The following is a 19,076-nucleotide window of genomic DNA, read 5'->3' on the forward strand; positions in this document are numbered from 1 at the left end:
GAGATTCAATGTAATTTCTAATACCAACATTTGTTTTAAGATTTATTTTATTTATTATGTATACTGTGTTCTCTCTGCATGTATGCCTGCAGGCCAGAAGAGGGCATCAGTTCTCATTATAGATGGCTGTGAGCCACCATGTGGTTGCTGAGAATTGAACTCAGGACCTCTGGAAGGGAAGTCAATGCTCCTAAACTCTGAGCTATCACTCCAGTCCCATGAAAATAATCTTTTTAATAAAAGCCCAGAGACGTAAGCTGAAACTTCATATAAGGAAATATGTAGCTAGTAGACGTATACATGAAAAGCGGCTGAACAACATTAACCTGGAGGGAAATACAGACCGGAGGACCACAGGAAAGACGACCCAGGGAAAGTGGCTGAAGCTAAAAGCACCTGGCTACAGACGCTGGCAAGGCAGTGGAGCATCTGCAGAGCTATTCTAGAAGACAGTGTGCAGCTTCCTAAACAGCAAACGCGCACCAACTGCTCGACCATGGGTTTTCACAAGAGAAATCTATGTCCACAGCTATATAAAGATCCCCCCACGCACAAATTCCTGATGAATACTTCAATTTAATAGTTGAGAATTGAAAGCAATCCAAATATTTGCCTAAAGGTCGGTGGTTAAACTGTGGGACATCCACACCCTTTCAGCAACAAAGGAAGAAATGACTGATTCGCATAACAGAGATCAACATTATAAAGGTGCTGAGGGATCTGAAGGGTGCGTGTTACAGAACTCCACCCTCACGAGGCCCAGGAAACGCACACGCTGGAGTGACAGGAAGCAGATCTGGCCGTTGCTGAGGTGGAAAGGTGACAGAAAGGAGCGGGAGGGACAAATACAGCACAGAAAGAAATGTGGAGGGGCGGGCAATGGGCTGTGAACATTATCGCAGTCCCCAGATGTGTAGACAGATGCCGAAACTCCGCATGTTGAGTAATTTAAACACAGACAAGGTTGTTGTCTATTAATCAATCTTAGGTAAAGGCAGATGAAGCATAATAATGGCAACATTTAATAGGCACCTCCTTTCAAGAGAAAAGCCTTATGCAAATTACTATTAATCTTCATTCATGGTAGAAATTGTTCAAGCTATCTGATACTGGAGAAAACTGGTCAGAGAGCCTCCAGGGCCTGGGGAGACTGCAGCTGTCCTCAGGTTAGAGTTTAGCATCAAACCTTGCAAAACTGAGCACTTCTATGTGGGCGTTCAATGGCAAGGTCCCCAACCGCGAAAAACACACACTAAAGGAGACAGTGGGGTGGAGGGGTGGGGAAGGGAGGAGCGGAGAGGCAGAGACCTCTGCTAACTAAGGCACCAGCTCCCCATCCCGGCTTGTCTTTGCTACAGATGCCTCTAGCGGCAAAGCCCTCTGCAGACTGAGACAGGAAGGTGGCGTGAAGGCCTCCAGAACAGCCTTCTTTTTGACCAGAAAGTTTGATGACCCTGGTCAGTCAAGAGACCAGATCCCAGTTCCACTTGAGCAGTGGACAGGGCCTTCGCCTTTCTGGGCCTCTACTTCTTCCAAGGGAGGAGGTTAAGGAACTCATTTAATCCTATTTTTATGTTCTCTGGGTGCCCTGCAGGACCTCGCTTTTCCTCCTTCCCAAGGTGCAGGGGTGCCACAGTCATAGGGAGTCTTGATTCTCTGCGAAACTGGCCCCCTGACTCTACCAGTCCAAGCTTGGAGCAGAGTACCCTTCTCCATCTGACAGTGACTTTCTAGGCAGCAGCTGGCCACTCTGCCTCCTCCCTCAGTGGTCCCACTGTCCCCGTGTCCCAGTCAGGGTTTCTGTTGCTGTGGTGAAACACCACAGCCGAAAGCACCTTGAGGAGGAAAGGGTTGATTTCACTTGCACTTTTTATAGTTTATCAGAGGAACCAGTGCAGATCTCAAAGCAGGAACTGGAGCTGATGCAGAGACCGTGGAGGAGAGCTGCTGACTCGCTTGCTCCCCATCGCCTGCTCAGCCTGCTTTGTTATAGAACCCAAGACCAACGGCCCAGAGATGGTACCATCCTCAGTGAGCCAGGCCCTCCCAGATCAACCATCTATCAAGAAAATGTATGTCAGGCATACCCATAAGCCAGTCTAGCAGGGGTATCCTCTCACTTGATGTTCCCTCTTCTAAGCGACTCTAACTTGTGTCAAGTTTGTGGAGGTCCAAAGAGGCCAAAGGTCAGAGAGTTTGGGGACTTGTTTTTAGTTGAGATTATTGTGCTTCTAACTCAAAGGTCCCACCTGGTGGTAAATCAGAGTTCCACTCTCTCAAGGCTATTGTAAACAAGTGTAGCTAGTAGCCAGACCTCGCGCTCCTGAAATAGGGAAGTAGTTGGTTCCTACCTAAAACAAAAGTCTAAGGGTCCAGCCAAATTTTAGTTCCCTTTATGGAAATAACTTGGGATTCTACCCAGGGAGTGGTTTGCCTACAGAGTGGTCTAGGGCGTGAGCGATGAATGTGCCCCATGACTTTCAATTTCTATGTTAATGCAGTCCTTTTGTTCTACTTCTACCTTTTTAAGTCAGGGGTATCTTAAGATGTTGGAAATTAAACATGGACGAATTTTCAGTACTCACTAAAATTCCCTCCCGATGCTATCCTATGTGTTTCTGCATTTTATAATTTTTGTTTGTGTCTTCGTATTCCTTACTATATTTCTAAATTCCCATGCCTCCACTCTGGAAGAAAGGTATTTTTGACGAGTCTGGCCCCGACAGGCCAGCCCTCCATGTGTTGCTTTGTGTGCTAGTCACAGACTGAACATTTCAAAGAGTAACGGGCCCAGTGCTTTGGGATGCACAGTGGCTTCAGATTTGGTTCTGCCTTTGGAGTCCTTGGAAGACAAGCTGAAGGTGCATTGCTCCAGCAGAAAGGAGAGCCTATGTCCTATAAGGTCTTGTTTCAAGGAAGTTCCTCCCCTTGTCTTTGTCAGATCTGTGTGTTGCAATCAAACTGGGCTATTTGGCTGCCATGTAGTAGACACTCAGTAAATATCTACGAAACTACATCAAAGTCTTCTTGCCTGGGATTTTTTTTTTGCTAAACAGGACTTCAATAGCACAAGAAATAATCCTCTGAGGGATGAAATGAAATCAAGAAGCTTCCATACAACAAAGAGAGCAAACACTGGAATGAATGGGCAGCCTACAGAACAGGAAGAACTCTTTGCCAAGTACACCTCAGGCAAGGGATGTAGTATCCAGGAAAGAGAAAGGATGGTGAAGACTAAACACACACAGTCGGTGAATGTGTCAGTGAACTGAACAGGCAGTCCACATAACAAACACAGACAGTCGAGACCTGCATTCTAATATTGTCCAATGCCCTTAGCCACCAGGGAAATGTAAATTAAAACCACAAATCTCACCACAGTCAAGAAAACAAACAATAAATTATGGTGAAGATGTGGGGCAAAGGACCCATTATTCATTGCTGATAAGTATGTAAACTAAAACAGCCATTGTTGAGCCCATATGGAGGTTTCTCAGCAAATTGACATGCAACTGTGCTGCTCTTGGGCATATTCCTAAAGGGTTCAGTCAACACATTGAAGAACAATGCCTTATGTATCTATGTTTATAGCTGCACCATTCATCATAGCAAGAAGAAAGAACCAGGTAGACTCCCATTAACTGGAGAAAAGATAAAGACAAGTCTGTCTACACAGTAGAATTTTATACAGCCATAAGGAAAAATGAAATCATGGCACATGCAGAAATTTGGGCAGAACTGGAAATCACTGTGCTGAGCCAGACCCCACCCCCAACCACAGAGGAAAATTAAGTCTATCCATCATTCTCTGCCCCTGTAAAGACATCTGAAAACTCAGGGGTCAGAAACCCCATTTCTAGCCAGTAGGGAGGGCTGGGACAGTTACAGCAGGCTCACCACCTGGGGCATCAAGTGGAAGCTGCAGGAAGGGCAGGCTCCCTCATCTGATTGATGGTCTCTCACCCTACAAGAAAGGGACCTGGGATTTAGCAGATCAGCTCAGAGAGTTGCAAACTCCACTGCAGCTGTTCCAAGGTGACACCATACTCCCTTAGGGTAGGAAAGGCCTGGTGAAGCTAGGATGCAAAGCCCCAACCTGGAAGACCACTTGCTGCAAAGGGCACTCTGAACAGACCTTAACTATATCAGCACTTAAGTTTCATATCTGAGGCATGGGTGCAGACACATCTTGCTGGAGACAAAACACAGAGCAAGGTGACACGGGGGGGGGGGGGGGCGGCTCCATCTACGACCTACTCTTTCTTACCTCACAAAGATTCCTCATAGTCTTTAGAGTAAGGCCTTCTTCTCCTGCATCATCTTTGAGAAGGGAAACCAAGCCCTTGAAGAGGAAGGAGGCATATATCCAAGAACACTTCAGACTGCTTCTGAAGGGTACTAGAACTTTGGCCACTATGTAGAGAAAGGCCTGGGAAGGGCAAGGGCAGGACTAGCAACTGGAAACATCAGCCATGGCCACTTGTTGGTTACATACAACAACAGCTCAGGGGTCAGGCAGCCTCAGGGACCAAGCCTGCCCCAGGCTACCTCTTCCTCTCCAGTGTTGGAGGGAGAGAGGCCATTTGTTGATTCCTGGCCGCTTAGCCCCGAAATAATCACACAGAAACTGTATTAATTAAATCACTGCATCATTGCTGAGCCCATTAGCTCTAGCTTCTTACTGGTTAACTCTTACATATTAATTTAACCCATTTCTATTAATCTGTGTATCGCCACGTGGCTGTGATTTACTGGCTAATGTTCCATCTGGCTCCCGCAAGGCTACATGGCTTCTCTCTGACTCCTCCTTCTTTCTCCAGCATTCCGTTTAGTTTTCCCTGCCTACCTCTATTCTTTTGCCCTATCAGGTCAAGCAAGTTTTCTTTATTAATTAACCAATCATATTCACAGCGTACAAAGGAAAATCTAACATCAACTTCCCCTTTTCTGTTTAAATAAAAAGTAATGTTTTAACTTTAACATAGTAAAGTTGCATATACAAAACAGGTATCAAGCAAGAGTTACAGTTATAATATTTATATCTACTTTATCTTTTATCATAACTAAGCAAAACTATAACTATCAATTCTTGAACTTTATCAAAGATCGCAGAAGGATATAATATTACCTAAGTAAACAGGAAGTGCATTGTAAGCAACTTCCAAAACTCTAGAAATGACAGAGACACCTTGCTGCCTGGGTAGTCACTCAAAGTTCTTCTGTACTGTTGGGGCATCCATCTTCAGCCTACAGGCCCATAGTATCCAGAAGACTTTTCCACAAAACAGAAAATTTCAAAGACAATTCCACCTATATTGGCAGTTTGTCAGTCACTTTCTTCTGTGTCCTGCAGAATGTCTTGCAGACTCTTTCATGAAACAGGAACCTCGAAGGTCCTTTCTCACCTTTAGGCAAGTTCAGCAGTCATTTTCTGCTGGTCCTGCAGTCCAAGCAAGAGTAGTTTCTTGCCCAAATGGCTAACCAACTCCATAAGTAGCCTCTTCAATGCCTGTCTTCTTCTTGAAGTAATTGGTGCTGCCAGGAGCAGATGTATCTCATTGTCATAAAAAGTCCTAAGCTCTTAAAACATTTTAAATGCCATATTCTGAAGGTCTTTGAAAGATTTTAAGAATAGCTAACTAAAATTTATTTCTATATCTATAAAACCTAACTGACTACAAGCTTGACTATTACAGATGACTATTAACCTATATTTCTTAATTTTACATTACATTTTTAAATGAACTACACAATCACGATACCTTAATCAAGAGCAGAAATATACATATAATAAGATTGACCTTAAATTTGTATCAATAAACCAAGATCCATACCAATGCAAGTCTTCTAGCATATCCCCCTTTAAATATAAAGAAACATTTATAAACAATATTTGGGAATTTGGTTGTAGTACTCTCCAAAGTACTTCCTGCTGTTTATTGGGTGAAGTAATTTTTTGAGGGGTATTCAAGGCAACCTTTCAGGAGGTCTTGGTCCATCAAACTATATTAGTCTGGAAGGAATACACAGGTTCTCATCCTCTGTGGAAACAAAAGAAGAACCTCTTTTCCAAAGCAACATATCCTTAGACTCAAATTTTGAATTTAAGATTCCTTTGAAATATATATGTTGGCTTAGCTTAGCAATCCCCAGAATCAAAGGTCTCTCTGCTGTCAAAAATATTTTTTGCAGTCAAAAAAATTCAAAGATAACACAATAATATACATAGTACAGACTCTCTGTGAATTTTCCATCTTTACGTGGCTTATTATTACTTAACTCTTTAATATATGACCGTCTGTACTCTGACTCTTTAAAGACTTTGTTTTATTTTTTTAAACCATTTACTTCTTTTCCAACTCTCTATACTCTTTTTCTTCTCTCTCCCAAGCCTATGTACATTTATCCAACACCGTGACCCATTTAGAGGTATTTTATGTCTGAGTCTGTCCTATTATGTATCTGTAATTCTTTACTGTCTTGAACAGCTTTTACAATGGTAAGCAGCTTGGTTGGAGTGCCTCTGGATGCTGTCTCCACCTCTCTCCAATTTTAAAATGGCAGAGGTACCAATACTCCTACTCTGGGACTGCCAGGTAGGAGCCATGCTCAGCACTTTAACTCTGAGAATGAGCATGCAGCACATAATCCCTTTTTATCTGAGTAATAGCTAGATATGCCATGCAGAGCATTGCGCAGCCTGGAAATATCTCTGTGTATGGCAGCAGGAATCTGCCATGCTCTCCTGCCTGTGCACTCCTAGCAGTCCTGATCCTACTGCCTGCCCAGGCAGGGGGCACTGAGCTGCGGCCATGGTCTCAGCTACTTTCCCAAGTGGGCATACAAGCACCCAGGCCCACAAACCCCATTCAAGTGCTCCATAGATGGACCTCCAGAAAGAATGGGAGTTCATGCTGACAGCACAGCACAGCACAGAAAGCTGGCATTTCAAAAGCATAGCTTTTTTTTCCCCTACCACTGAATCAGGATAACCTCTCTTAAAGGAGCTGCAGTGTGCCCCCAGCAAGCAAAGCCCATTAGGGGAAATAAATGCAGCAAAACTTTGATTTTTAGTGTTTAGAGTTCCTTTTCAAGTTCTCTCAGGTTTTACATAGATTTAGTCCACCACATTGGCATGCCAATTTGTAGGAGGGAAAGAGGCCACTTGTTGGTTCTGGGCCATTTAGTCCCAAAATAATCACACAGAAACTGTATTAATCAAATCACTGCTTGGCCCATTAGCTCTAGCTTCTTATTAGCTAACTCTTACATATTAATTTAACCCATTTCTATTAATCTGTGCATCATCATGTGGCTGTGGCTTAGGGGCTAATATTCTGTCTAGCTCCTGCAGGGCTACATGGCTTCTTTCTGACTCCACCTCCTTTCTCCCAGCATTCCATTTAGTTTTCCCTGCCTACAGCTATTCTTTTGCCCTATCAGGCCAAGCCATTTTTCTTTATTAATTAACCAATCATATTCACAGCATACAAAGGGGAAATCCCACACCACTCTAGGATCCCATAGTTTCACCACCACCAGCTGCTAGGTGGCCTGGATTTTTCAGATGAGGGTGAGGGCCCTGGTGCCTGCTGTGACCCTTCCCACCTTTCTCATTTTCTGAACCACAAAGGAAACTGGAATGTCACCGAAGTCTCACCCTGTCCCTATACTCTCTTTTAGGAAGTGCAAAAAGTGCAAAGTCGGAGCCAGAAGACTCAGAAAGGAAGGGCAGAGGCCAGGACTCCATTATGCCAATTTAATTAAGTCTAATCTGCTGACAGAGGGGTGGGGGTGAGGGGCCTTGAAGAAAGAGGCTTTTGTTGAAGCCTCATGTTTGGCAGGAAGTCACAGTCACCCTCCCTCAGAGATGAAGAGTCAAAAGCTCTGACTGGGTCCTGGCTTTCACATCTAATGTTGCTAAGGCTTTCTTTCCACACTCCCCTGGCCAGCTCCTCAACTTTTCCAGGAAGAAAATGCACCCCAGATGTTGGTCAGTAAATGGAGGGCTTTCATCCGCCTTTATGAAAGAGTATCAATAATTCAGAACACCCCCCCCAAGATGTCTATCAGAGAGAGAAATGCAACCAGTTTCTCTCCATCAATAAACCAAAGGTTTCCTGGTAGCCTAACCCCTCCCTGCAGAGGTCAAGGAGCCTCCCCCGGGTCATTCTCCTTGCCACTATGTAGCTATCATAATAGCCACCATCATAGCTAGCCGTGAGAGACTGCGCACAGACCACAGACCGTGCCCTCTTATTCTCCCAGATCCCATGGACTGACCACCTACTATCCATGGGTAGGAGACTCAGAGTCAGTGGTCCAGCCCTTGCCTCACATGCTCAAGGCCCTAGGTTTGATCCCCAGCACCACCAAAAGAAAAAAGTCCTAGGAAGCCTTTGTAGCTTCTCCATTTTCCATGGCAATATGTCACTTTCCCACAAGGGTCAATTTTAAGCTGCCAACTGGTTTATACTGATTTGTCTTTTGTTTTTTTTCTGTAGTTCTTGGCTGACTTGGTGGAGAGGGGACTATAGTGCTTTGTTTTGTTTTTTGTTTGTTTTGTTTTCTTGAGACAGGATCTGTTTGTGCAGCCCTGGATGTTCTAGAACTCACTCTGTAGACCAGGTTGGTCTTGAACTCAAAAGATCTACCTGTGTCTGTGATGGGATTAAAGGTGTGCACTACCGCTTTTTAACAACTGGTTTGCAGCGATGCTTAGAACCAACTCTGGAGACATTTTAGACTGGGTGAAAGCTCTCCTCCCCCTCGTGGAGTCGTCCCTCCACCTCCAAGCAGAAGGCATGGGTATCGCATGGGAGCCAAGGGGGAGCTCTAACAGAGGGCTGTTTTCAGACTCTGCTTTATTTTATTCCAGATGTTCGACGTGAACTTCTATAATCAGAACACATCTAAGTTTATTAAAATCATTTTTGGTAAACCTACTGGAACGCTTTGCCATAACCACCCTGCATAATTTTTGTCATCTGTGTATGTGTCTTGGATTTGGTGTGTGTGTGTGTGTATGTGTGTGTGTGTGTGTGTGTGTGTGTGTGTGTGTGTGTGTGTGTAAGCAAGCTGGCTTTCCTGGGCAGAACAGAGCACATATGCATCCATCTGAATCTGGTCTAGTTAATCCTCTTTAGGGCTCAAGTTTCCTTAGCAATGGAGAAAATGAAAGATTCTGGAAGTTCTGCACTAACAAAGACTCTTTGGCCTCCAGTGACTTTGCCTCCTCCACGTGGACTGGGATGGAAGCAGATGCTTGGAACTAAAAACAACTGCTCCTTCTTCCCTGAGCCTTAGAGAATTGCCCTGGCTTTCCCCCAAAGAGGCATTCTGCCACCTCCCATGAGCTGGATTTAAGGGTTCTTACCTCAGCATTCGAACGGAAAGTGGAGTGCCAGGTATTTGGGAGAGGCTCAAAGGGGCCAGTTCATTTCAGTTGGCTTCTGTGGCATTGATTGCTTCCCTCTGAGCCGCTGGCTGCTGAGTTTGGCACAGTTGGCTCTAGCCCTGCCTGCAGGGAAAAGTGAGATGCAAGCTGAGCTCAGAAACACAGGAGTAAACACAAACAGTGATAGGAAGCACCCTTTCCCTCCCACCTCTGCCACCACCTCCCTGCTCCAGCAGCTCCCCATTCAGAGTCCCTTTCAGAGCCCATCACCCCCAGGAGGAAGCTAGCCTCTTCCCAAATGACCTGAGCTGGCTGTTTGCTCGCCCATATCCACCTGTTCTCGCCCAGTCTGAGGAACAAACTAAGGAAAGCAAACATCACAGGAGCCAGCGAGTTACCCAGAGAAAGGCGAGGTAAGACATCTTCCCACCCAGCCCGAGTCCTGTGTGCAGACAAAGCCCGCAGTTTTGTTGCTCTCATCAAACCTGCGCAGTATCCCAACCCAGAACACACTGTTCCTGCTCTTACAAATATGACACTTCTCGCTCACTCCGCAAGCACTTCTAACTGGGTCTGCGTTTTCAGTCCAGAGGCTGCATCTGCGTAGATTGGGTTAACTGCATTTTACCTTGGGCCAAAGAAATCCAGGTTCCATTTATACATTTAAAAGAAGAAAAAAAAGTAGCCAGGTGGTGGTGGCACAAACTTTTAATCCCTGCACTTGGGAGAGTGAATGGCTGAGTTTGAGGCCAGCCTGGTCTACAGAGCAAGTTCCAGGACAGGCTCCAAAGCTACACATAGAAACCCTGTCTCAAAAAAAAAAAAAAAAAAGAACAAAGAAAAGAAAACTACCCATGATAGACCTATATTTTCTGATGGGGGGAATCTTTCCTGTTAGCCAGATTTTTTTTTATAAAGATGGGAAGGGGTGAGGTGTGGCTTAATGTGAGCCCTCCCAGTGTTCTGCAGTGTCATTTAAGGGCTACATAATATGCGTGTGCCCCGGGGTCCCCTAGAACCCACGTGTGGTGCCCTACATAGTTGAACTATAAATTCTACATGACTCTCAAAGGCTTGGCATTTAAGTCCAGACAAATTCTTTTTGTGATAATTACATATAGTATTTGAAACTCTACCCTGCCAAAAAATAAATATTTAGAAATATATCAAAACAAAGAAGCAAAAGACTTCTACAAAAAAACAGATCCAATACAATACCTATCAAAATTCCGATGCCATATTTGACAAGTTTAGAAAATAAAAACCATTCAAGAGTTCATATAAAGACACAAAAGACCATGAATAGCTAAGGCAATCCTTAAGAGTAAGAGCATAGCTGGAGGTATCCCTATACCTGGCCTCAAATTCTACACTACAGCACAGTAATGGGAAACACAGTGTGATAGTGGCATCAAAATACACAGGGAGACCGATGGAATAGGACAGAGGACACAAATAAATGACAAGCTATGACTAAGTTTTGACAGCGGAGGTTAAAATAAACACGCCGTTCGGTGGTGGAGGTAGGGGGTAAAGATAGCCTGCTCAACAAACTGATGACAAAGCTGGATTTCTGCCTGCAGAAGATAAAAATAGATCCGCATCTCCACCTTATACAAAAATCCCTTCAAAGTGGATCAAAGGTCTTCATTTAAAACCTGAAACTCCTTGGTTTCGAGAAGGAAGCCCAGGGAATGCTCTTCATGGGGGCGGGCAAGAACAGTTTACATAGAACACCCATAGCGCGGGCTCTACTCCCAGCCGCTAACAGATGGACAACCCGAACACAGAAAGTTTCTGCAAAGCAAAGCAAATAACCAGCAGAGCACACACACAGCCCACTGAGTGGAGAAAATCTTGGCCAGTCACACGGCAGACAAGGGGCTGAGAGCCTGAATTACAAAGAATCGCATAAACTAAAATTCACACGAACAAAATTGCCAATTAACAAATGGGCCAACAAACTGAATAGATGGCTTCCAGTACAGGAAAAGAAAATAAGAAAGAGGCACAAATGGCCGGTAAATACGTTTAAATGACTTCAATATCCCAGCAATCGGGGAAATGGTGAAACTACTTTCAGATACTATGTCATCCCAGTCAGGAAGGCTATCAACAACAGACCTGACAACAAATGTTGAAGAGGACGTGGACAGGAAGGAATCCTTGTACCCTGTTGGTGAGAAGGCAAATTAATACAGCCGCTGTGGAAATCAGTTTGAATATTAAAAAAAGTAGATATAGAACTAGCACATGACCCAGCTGTTTCACTCCTGGGCAAATACCCAGAGAACTCCTTGCCTTACCATACAGATATTTGCACATCATTTTATTGCTGTTTTGCTCACTCTAGGAAGCGATTGGAACCAATTTGCCTATTAACAGATGAACAGATAATGAAAATTTGGTGTGGGTGTGTGTGTGTACGAACCCACAAAATTTTCATAAAAACGGAAGAACTTGGAATGCTTAGAAGAAAAAAACATTAATAAGCTCACATAATCTCAGAAAGAAAAGAAAAAAAAACAAAAAACCTGACATGTTCTTCAAATCTGGAGCCTAGCCAACAATATATGTTCATATGTAAACAAATGTACTTGTGGGCACAGTATGGCGTGCAGACAGGAGAACAGGGAAAGGTAACAGTTAGGTAAGAAGGAAGGACTGAATGTGTGCAAGAGCCACAAGCCATGAAAGAAGATACAAAGCTAATCGCTTTTATAGCTTCAACTCTGTCGTGCATTTTTCAGGGTTTTTTTGGGGGGGGGGGTGGAGGATATGTGCATAAAATATATTTGATACTGAAAGCTTAAAATCTAATGCGAAGCTCCACAGGGTCGGATATTCTAATTGTACAGAAGCTCACTGAGATGTTCAGACTTCACGCCTGTTTAATTTTAGTGCAAGGTATTGTTTCTTTTTCTTGCAATTGTGTGTGTGTGTATTGGAATAAACCCATAATCAATTCCTTAAGTAGCAGTCTGGCAGATCAAATTGCTGGGTCAAAGACTTCCCAGGGGTTTGCGCAATGGAAACAGCAACCTCCAAGGCCACTGTGCCAGAGAGGAGTGGCATCTCTTCCATGGTGCTTTCTCCCACACATCACAACCACACTCGTGGAAATGAGGATGGGGTACCAGGAGTCTGGATTATCCTTTCTTGTGCTCACAAAAGCTCAGCTTCCATCTCAGAGCAGATCCTTGATGCTAGATCGGGGGGGGGGGGGGGGGGGGAGTGCCTGAGTAAGAACAGGCAGGGAAAGGGTAGTCAGATCACAAAGACAAGTGTTCTGACAAGTGTTCAGGTTGGGGGACAAAAGTCTTACAGACAAAGGGAAGCAAAGGCCATGCTTTTGAGTGAGAGGACAGAGGTGAACAGAAACTAAGAAAACTGAAGCCGACCTTGCTATTTGCAGCGCTGGTGAACAGCAAAGGCAACAGGTGATACAGGTATAATTCATGTCAACAAAACACCAGAAGCCAGCCAGAGGCACTGTGGTAAAGGCAGGCTGCCAGTGGTGCATGCTCACAGCTAGCCAGAGATCAGCTGCAGGCCTGCCAGAAGGGGCTTTCCAGCAATGGGAGAGCCTTGGGCAGCTGGCTCACCAGCATCTTTAGTGGGAAAGACCCCCCCCCAACCTACACTCCACACCCCACACACATATATTCTCTGTAATCAACCTGCTTGCCTTCTTTATTCTAGACCACCTTTATTTAGTGAAAGATAGATAGTAATTCACCAGCCAATCTGGTGGATTTCTGAGACCCTGATGTCCCAGGCCATGGGGAGCCCTTCTCCTGGCCTTTCCTAGTTGACTATCCCTGTATACTCTGCACTGTAGCAGGCCCCTGAGAGGTTCGTGGGGTCTCTGGGTGTTTTTTATTTTCTTCCAACTTCTTGAGTAAATACCTTGCAGGTTTCCAACATTCATAGTAAGTCACCCACACTCCCAGGCCTACCCCGGAAGATAAAGGAAAGGACTTTAAGGTCAATTAAAGAGAGAAAGTAGATGTTGTTGATAGACCCTGCTAAGGTAAAGTTGCAGATCCTGAGATAAGCAAATGACACACACAAGATTAAGGCAAGAACAGTAGGGACCTGCGGTAGGATGAAGCTGGCATGCAGTGACCCAGGCAAAGGCTGGAAAACGCAGACAAGAAGCCATCAGACCCTGGACAGAGAGCACATGCTTGGTGGCCACAGTAGCAGTGAACTCTGCTTTTATTTTGTTCATCCTTGATCTTTCACAAAACCCCCTTTGGACATCTTTAGCCATCAGAGAAATGCAAATCAAAACAACTCTGAGATTCCATCTTACGCCTGTCAGAATGGTCAAGATCAAAAACACTGATGACAGCTTATGCCGGAGAGGATGTGGGGTAAAGGGAACATTCCTCCATTGCTGGTGGGAGTACAAACTGGTACAGTCACTTTAGAAATCAGTATGGAGATTTCTCAGAAAATTAGAAAACAACCTACCTCAAGACCCAGCAACTCCACTTTTGGGTTGATGGAATTTGGGTGAGTTAAATACCCGACAATCTCTCACAGGCTCTAAGTCTGGACCTGTGAACCAACTGGGGTTGCTAAGTACTAAAGATGCTAAAGGTGAGTTTGCCAAGATTTTTCTACCCACACTGGGGAGGTCACTGGTCCACTTGCATAGCTCCTTATTCCTTCCATAACCCCCTTTTCCCCCCCGCCATAGTGATTGTTTAAAAGAAAATGGCCCCCAAAGGGAGTGGCAATATTAGGAGGTGTGGCCTTGTTGGAAGAAGTGTGTCACTGTGGGGATGGGCTTTGAGGTCTTCTATGCTCAAGCTACTCCCAGGGTCACAGTTCACTCTCTGTTGCCTGCATATCAAGATGTCAGCCTGCACGCCACCATGCTCCCTGTCACGATGATAATGGGCTTAACCTCTGAAACTGTAAACCAGCGCCTCAATTCAATGTCTTTCCTTATAAGAGTTGCCGTGATCATGATGTCTCTTCACAATGATAGAAACCGTAACTTAGACGCCCGCCATGTACATCCTGGCCGCTTGCACGCAGCTGTCATTCAGTCTATACTCTCAGTTCCACCTGCTTCTCCCAGCAGCTCTCTCTCCTCCGGCCACCCTCAGATCCCAGAAGGGTCACTCACTGAGTTTGACATCTGAATTGGTTTCCAATTATTCTCCTGGGCCCTAGCGGCCAAGGCCTTCTTCCGGGTCTGGTCTTTCTGAGTCTTCCCACCTCACTGGATGGCCCCCTATCTCGTTACTCTGGTAGCAACTCCCTCTTTTTTCCATCCAGACGGCAAAAGAGGAAGGTAAGGAAGGGGCCCGCCTCGGGGATGTGAGCATTCGGGAATGCTTCCCAACCCCCACAGTAATGCTGCATGAGGTACTGACCACAGACCACAACCAAGACTTCAACTGCTGGCAGTGCCTCTTGCCCAAGAAGCCCACAAACTGAGCAAGAACGGACACTGATAATTTCATGGTCTCGGCTTGTGAAGCAGAGCAATGCTACCAAGTCCTTTTTCCAGTCAGGGTGCCATAGCCTGTCACAGGACTGGAGCATAGTCCAGGCCCTTGGCATCCATGGGCAGCCACCACCAGGCACTTGAAGCCTAGGGTAAAGGAGTAGCTGCTGACCCTGGAGTCATTGTTCTAAACTATTTGGGGTGTAGGTCGTTTTTCCAGGTAACATTTGGCCATGAACATAAATTAGCTAAGTACTTTTAGAGATTCTTACACAGAAGACATCCCAAGACCTGAGCCCTGTGAATCTGCCGGGCTCCTATGAGAAAACACTGTACTGGAAATTCAATAAGAACATCTGCTGAGTTCCATGACTGATGGTACAGCCCCTACCTCCTCTACCCGCTCTACCCCCTCCCACGACCCATGCTCCCCCTCAAAGGTTCGTCTGTAAGGCTCCAGCCCAGCATTAATGGGATTCCTATCTCAGACCAAGGATTAGCTGCAGCTGTTCCCTATGGGTTTTCTTCTCACTAAGGTATCAGCTGCCATGCAGGACACTCTGTGTTCTCATAGACCTCTTTATCCCTCACATGGTCCTAAGAGGCAAGCAGCATTCCACCCATCTGCTGATGAAGTGATGGGTGTTTTAGTAAAGAGCCTAGGCACAGAGCTTAAGAATTTCACTCACAAACCTGCCTCCCAAAAGCCATGGCTCACTCCAAGTCGAGAGCTGACATTAAATCTGAGCTGAATACAAAATCCAGGAGTGGTTTCTCATAACAGAGAGAAAAAACTTAGGAGTTCCTTTTCAGAGCTAAGCTCCTCTGACACCACCACCATGGAGGAAATACCCACAAGGAGAATCTACGTGACCATGCCGTGAACGTGGTGTCTACAGCCGTCACCGTCCTGATTTCAACACCCATCCAGATACTGGAAATCCTGAGCCCGCTTTTCAATCAAAGCAAAACACATCCATGACCCTTCCTGTCGAGGCATCCCGCCAGGCTCACAGTAGCAGCAGCAGCCCCTTCCCAGACCTCCCTTGCCTTGGTTTCTGCGGCCCAAACACAACAACTTTCATCTCTTGGCTATGTCTATTCTACTGCAGTTTCTGAAAACCACACACTTACTGGCTCTTGTTTTGAGCTCTAGGTGTTGTTAGTCACAGACTTCCTATTACCCAAAATAAAAGATTTAGTTCTCTTTGAGCCCACATACTTCTAACGAAGTTACACCGATCCTATTCAGTCAACCTCAGAGCTTCTCGTTATGATGACCGTGAGGCTATGCTCACAGTAGAGTCATGTGGGGTGTCATGGCTCACGCCTGTCACACACACCGCTTAGCTGTCATTTCTGGAGTCCACAACTGTCTCCTGTGAGAACGCCTAATTTTCTACATAACGATCGCTCACAGATTCAGCCTTATTTTTCTCGCAAAACTATACGACTCAAAGTACAGCCCCAAACTGTTATGTAACCGATACGGTTCTTTTGTTTTGTTTGTTTTTAATTTCTTGAAGTTCTCCCTTCTGGAAATTCCTCTCCTCCTACACCAAACCCAAACTAGATGGCTTCAGGGCTTAATAGGCAATCCCGCTTATTCTTTCTGGTTTACTCCCTAGTTGGTAGAACAGACGGCAGCCGTAGCTTCTCAGAAAGCCCCTGTGGGAGGCGGGAAACGGGCACATCAGACAGCACCACCCTGCCACCCACTCGTTCTCGCTGGCAGTTTCTCAGAAGTCATCTCCTCTGGAAATGTTTAATATGTAAATGCATTTGCGTATTTATTTAGTGTGCAGGTGCACACGCAAGGATGCCATAGTCCTTGGGTATTACTTCTGAGGGCAAGATGAAGGAGTTGGTTTGGGAGTCCTGGGGATTGAGCTTGGGTTATCAGCCTTGGTGGCAAGCACTTTTGCCCCCCAGTTTTTGGAGACAGCTTTTCTCTGTGGACTTTGGTGCTTGTCCTGAAACTAGCTCTTGTAGACCAGGTTGGCCTTGAACTCACAGAGATCCGCCTGCCTCTGCCTCCTGCATGCTGGGATTAAAGGTGTGCACCACCACCGCCCAGCTGGTGGCAAGCACGTTTATCTGCTGAACGGCTCCGAGAGCTCTCCTTTCAAAGGTCTGGATTCAGTGTCTTCTAGCCAGCATTGCCATCCTTCTGTTCTCACGCAGAATCCACTCAGACTCCGGAGTTTCACATCTCACCTATTGATTTGCATGCACAGGCTATTGGTGCCCCCGTTCTTCCACTGGGTCACACCCCATCACTGTTTAGAGGCTTCCATCTGCATGCGTCTTTTTTTTTTTTTTTTTTGCTTCCATTTGTAGCGCTTTGTTCCAAGTACTCTGGTCAAATAGTTTCAACACTGCAGTTCTCTCTCTATTTGTATGTTTCTGGTTTTCTTTTGTTGAAATTAGCTTTTTTTTCATAAAGTGTATTCTGATCATGGTTTCCCCTCCCCCACCTCCTCCAAGATCTTCCCAACCTCCTCTCTTATTTGGGAATTCACACCCTTTCCGTCTCTTCATAGAAAAAAAAACAGTCATCTAAAGAATAATAATAAAACAGAGGAAAAAATTCTTCTCTGTATTTAGTTATTTGCTTATTTCTTTTTTGAGACAGGTTCTCATACAGCCAGGCTGACTTCAAGCTTGCTAAGTGGCCATGGATGACCCTGATTTTCTTATCTTTGCATTTTCTCTGAGGTCACGCATTACTAGAATTTCAAGAGAGGGCTATGTACACAGGTTTGGGTTTTGGTTTTTCTTTTTGGAGCTAATGGAGGAACCTAGGCCCGTGCCCGTGTTTGGCAAGCACCCTGCCACTGGGTTTTTTTTTTTTTAGATTTGTCTTTAATTTTTTTTATGTGTTTAACTGTGTGCACAATTTCTGTGGAGGCCAAGAGAGGGTGCTGGAGCCCCTGGAACTGGAGTTTCAGACGGTTGTGGGGCACCATGTGAGTGCTGGGGATTGAACCCTGGGTCCTCTGCAGGAGCAGCTAGTGCTCTTAGCCACTGAGCCATCTCTCCAGCCTCCTTGGCCCTTTTTTAAAACATATAATTTTTTTCTTCTTTAAAATTTGATTTTTGCTTTCAATTTTTGTGTGTGTTTGGGTGTGCTTGTGATATAAATGCATTCGGGCGTGTCCTCGGGGACCAGAGAGGAAGTCATGTCCTGCTGTGCCTGCTAAGGTGAGAACCCTCCTGCATGCTAGGTAAGCATTTTCCCAATTCAGCTGCCTCCTCAGCCCCAATACGTTTTTCTTGTTATTTCTAGGATGCTTTCTCCTTCAGGATCCCTATTCCCTTCTTCTGTACATCTTGCTAATTCAGATATTGGGCTTTTAAAGAATAACCCAATCATTTTCCATTCCTCAGCCTTCTTTATTTGTTGCAACTTTCTCATCCAAACCCTGTAGCTATTTCCTTCTGCTTTTTATTCCAGGACTTCATTCTCTTTTTCTGAGCTCTCCTTGCTACATGTACCTACACCAAACCTTATTTCTGAGTCTAGCATCACGGTTTAGGGGAGTTGGTTGGTCGGCTGTTCATTTCCTGTACTGTACCACTGAACCACACCCCAGCTCTGAAGTTTCCCACCACTCTCTATATCGCCTGCATTGCTTGGTGCTGTTGCTGTTGTTGCCTCTTGGTTTCTGTCTTCCGTATCTCAGTTCTCCTCAGATAGCTTAAGCTCCTTAGATATCCTATTACATTCCAATGTGAAGCATGAAAACCGTGTGGAGGCGTGGGGTCTGAGCTGGCAGGCTGTAGCCCAGAGTTGCTGAGATCACTCTATACATTTTATTGGGGAACTCCTAATCTAAGCATCTGTAGGCCTGTGGGCCTCTCAGTTCTGACTATTCTCCACTCATCACATGACTGCCAACAAACAGAGCATCACCCTGTCTAGCCAGTGTGGGTGGTTGGCCTGTCTCAGTGAGGACCTAGCAGGCTCCCACCTACTCCTTGCCTCTGGGGCAGAACAGTATGTCACACATACCCCCTCTTATCTTGGCCTTCTGTGATAGATTTTGTTTTTAATAAAAAGGATCGATTTCTTTTTAATTGTCTGTGTGAGAATGCTTTGCTTGCACGTATGCCTGATGCCCATGGAGGTAAAAGGGAGAGCATCAAATCCCCTGGAGCTGGAGTTATGGATGGTTCTAAGCCACCAGGTAGGTAGAGAACCCGGGTCCT

The 19,076-nt window shown here is 45.3% G+C and overlaps 1 protein-coding gene across 4 annotated transcripts in view; it reads right to left on the reverse strand.

The window, feature by feature from the left end:
- The window catches only part of St6gal1 (ST6 beta-galactoside alpha-2,6-sialyltransferase 1), a 139,952-nt gene that overhangs the window by 101,258 nt on the left and 19,618 nt on the right, over positions 1 to 19,076 (reverse strand). For all 4 annotated transcript variants that reach the window (XM_075967773.1, XM_075967768.1, XM_075967780.1 and 1 more), the window contains exon 2: positions 9,377 to 9,520. The gene's annotated coding sequence lies outside the window, so the exon portion shown is untranslated. The remainder of the gene's footprint in view (positions 1 to 9,376; positions 9,521 to 19,076) is intronic.

The sequence above is a fragment of the Microtus pennsylvanicus genome, chromosome 1, assembly GCF_037038515.1.
Source record: "Microtus pennsylvanicus isolate mMicPen1 chromosome 1, mMicPen1.hap1, whole genome shotgun sequence".
Lineage (NCBI taxonomy): Eukaryota > Metazoa > Chordata > Mammalia > Rodentia > Cricetidae > Microtus > Microtus pennsylvanicus.